Consider the following 3,714-nt stretch of genomic DNA (forward strand, 5'->3'; position numbering starts at 1 on the left):
CCATGAACAAGTGTGAAAAGTTAAGGCTTATTCTAAGACTGTCAAGAATGTAGCACTTCTGTAGTTTAATGCATGCTGAAACATCACAAGGAATCTGCCTTCTCTCATCAAGATTAGCATCTCCTCTCTATTGCATGCTACTTGAGAGTTTGAGAATAAAGATGCATATCACAGGGTCCTTGTTTTAAGTATTAATAGTCTAGTGAAGTTAAAATTAGATTGTTCTTCAAATAAATATTGTCACATAATAAAACTTTATAGAAAATTAGGAAAACAGGAAACAAGCTGGCTAACACAGCTATAGGAGATAAATACTGACTTCAATCTTAATAATTCAGAAAGAATTATTTAGGGAGGAATATATTACTATAAGAAAATCAATATGTATAAAAACATTTTTACATAAATAAGAAAATACAGAATAAGTCAGTTTAAAGTATTGAATATATATTTTGGGAAATGATAAGCAAGGTTTAGGAAATATGGAGTGAGATCAAATTGTAAGAATACTATGTCATATGGAATGTTGAAAAATTCAGTCTTTTGCTCTGAATATTAGATTTTGATTATTTTTGGTCTGATTTCTAACCACAAACACTTTCATTGACTTAAAAATATTTTTAAGGATTTTCTAAATATTTTCAAATATTTGAGCATTGGAGAAATTTTTCATAAAATACAGATTGTCAATCTTAACTTGAAAAAGTCAGATTTAGCAACATTGATTCCCAAGTTACTACAACAGGAACTGAATAATATTCTATAAGGTAAAATATCCATTGCCCACCCTCTGTGTGTGGAACTTGTAAATTATTTATAAATGCTACTAGCCTGGCATTTATTATTTGTGTCAGTTATTTAAAATATATATTATATGGCATTAAACAAATTAATATTTTTTTATGGATGGATGCTTTAGAAATAAAGTAGATCTGTGACAATAAAGTGAGTATAATACTCTAGCTAAGGTCTAACTCACTTTTGACATAGCAGTGACAGTGTGATTAGAATGGAATATATAACTTGAAGATATGTAATAAAGAATACATAGAAACTGTTTCTATAGGTGAAGATAAATTGTTTAGTGAAGGTTATTTCAGAAGTTTCCAAAGTATTGAGACCAAAGTTTGAGACAAAATGATTCTCTGCCCCTGATGTTGGGTGTTGCCTATGCAAACTGCTGACCTCTGCAACACAGAAAGCCAGTTTTAGTATTAGCAGCTAATCACAGTAGGAGATGCCTATTGGTGTCAACAAGGGTCACAACCAGCAAAGCAGGATTCTTTTTCCCTACTATTGAGTGGTGTGCTTCAGCTCTCAGTGTTACAGCTCTGTATGGTGTATTATACCCTGCAGTGTTACAACAGACCCCAGTAGCTCAATGCCTACTTCTTTCCCAGTTATTGTCTCAGTTCTTAACTCTGATGAATGAAAATCACATGAAAGTGGAAGGCCAGAGTGACTAGAGTAGGGATTATTCAAAAGTCAAGAATAGAAACAGAATTATTGAAGAAGCAAGAGGAAACCTAACAGCAGCGTATGAACTGAGTATGTTAGTCTACAAGGTTACGTAGGACTTGGTTCAATGCTGTTGGTCCAAATTTATGCTAATTAGAGTTTGGATAAGTGCTAACAATATTGGTTAACCCTTAAATCTGAAGTATGCTTGCCCTACTTCCATTTTCATTCTGTTTGCCTGAAACCCCAGCTTCCCAGGAGGTTGAGGTTGGCAGATGTTGGATGGTTGGGTGTTTGGAGCTGTGGTGTGATGTGGAATAGGCATACACACCAGGAATGGATTGGGCCTCTATGATGTGACAGATTGGTGAACCCTAGATTGCCTTGGCCCTGGCTTGCTGCACCTCAAGCCTGTGCTGGCCAGGGTTGTAACCCGTGCTCACAGCCCACACTCCAGCCCACCAGGGATCACTGCTCTGTAGCTCCCACAGAAGGGGTTGGCTTTTAGTATTAGGGATAATCATAATTAACATTATTAGTTTAGATATCTCTCTCTCTCTCTCTCTCTCTCTATATATATATATATGTATATATATATATATATATATATATAATTTATTCTGCCATTAATCTTCCAAAAAAGGGAAAATAAATGTGGATAATAGTGTGAAGCAGAAATAGTGGTATTATAGAAATACAAGATAACAGTTTTGTCATCACCAACTACCTGTCTCTTGGTCCCTCTTCTAGGACCCAATTCTTATAAATGGTGATGTTAAATAGAGAAAAAAACTGAGACCACACTCCCACTTCTTTACCTATAACTTGAAGGAATTACAAAACTCTTGCAAGAATATTGATGTTGGCTTTGCTAAAACTACCATGTGCCATGTAAACATAAGCATACTGATAGTATTTACTAAAAGCATATGATATCTTCAGAAACACCTAAGTGTAATATATTAATTAGAATAGTCCTCATAGTAAGTAACTCAAAAAAAAGTTAAAGGAGATTTTTGTCACTGTTATGTTTGGGATATTAATGTTGCCCAAAGGCCTGTGTGGTAAAAATTTGGTCCTCAGGGAAGTGTTAGAATCTTTGAGAGGTGGGGCCTAACAGGAGGTCTTAGGATATGGCAGGCAAGCCCTCAAATGGGATCATGGGACCTTAGCTCTGCTTCTTCCCTCCTTTTATGTCCACACTATAAGAAGAATGGTTTGCCTATACCAGGTTCTTCTGCAATGATGTGATCCTTTCCCTGACATGTCCACTCCCCAAAAATAGTCCTAAAAGGAATGAATCAGCCTATTGGCCTGATTATGAACTGAAAAGTCCTAAAACTGAAAGCCAAAATAAATCTTTTCTTTATTTATATCATTTATTAGTTATAGTGATGTAAAGCTGACTAATGCAGTCATTGGCACAGTTTATGGGTAACTGAAGCAAAAAAAAAAAAAGTATACTACTTGTCTATAAGCAGAATATATTAAGTAGAAAGCTCAGATGTGAATATTAGCAACTTGACCTGAATACCAACTTTCTTGTTTACTCTGTCTGGTAGCTTTATTCCTCTCAGACAGTGAAAGTACAAAGTTTTAAGGAACAAGAAATAAATCTGGATTTTTTTGTGTGTGTGTGAAGAGATGAAGGCTGATGACCTCGAGCAGCGGTCGGCTTCTTCATATAGAATCTGGGAGTAGGAGATTCAGAATCGAATCTCTTCTCCCTCCCCCCTCCTGGTTACAAATCCCTTGAAATATGTAAGTTAGTGGATCTTTGCTGAGTGAGATTTTTTTGATCTTCAGCTACATTCTTCTGCCTTTGTGAGGAACCTTAACAAACACGATGGCTAGCAACGTTACCAACAAGACAGATCCACGCTCCATGAACTCCCGTGTATTCATTGGGAATCTCAACACTCGGTGGTCAAGAAGTCTGATGTGGAAGCAATCTTCTCCAAGTATGGAAAAATTGTGGGCTGCTCTGTCCATAAGGGCTTTGCCTTTGTCCAGTATGTTATTGAGAGAAATGCCCGGGCTGCTGTAGCAGGAGAGGATGGCAGAATGATTGCTGGCCAGGTTTTAGATATTAATCTGGCTGCAGAGCCCAAAGTGAACAGAGGAAAGGCAGGTGTGAAACCATCTGCAGCGGAGATGTACGGCTCCTCTTTTGACTTGGACTATGACTTTCAATGTGATTATTATGACAGGATGTAGAGTTACCCAGCACGAGTTCCTCCTCCTCCTCCTCCTCCT

General features: G+C 36.9%; 1 pseudogene; it reads left to right on the plus strand.

The window, feature by feature from the left end:
- The first annotated feature begins 3,112 nt into the window (after positions 1–3,112).
- LOC107141300 overlaps positions 3,113–3,714 on the plus strand; it is a 1,408-nt pseudogene continuing 806 nt past the window's right edge.

Source organism: Marmota marmota, unplaced genomic scaffold, assembly GCF_001458135.2.
Source record: "Marmota marmota marmota unplaced genomic scaffold, marMar, whole genome shotgun sequence".
NCBI lineage: Eukaryota > Metazoa > Chordata > Mammalia > Rodentia > Sciuridae > Marmota > Marmota marmota.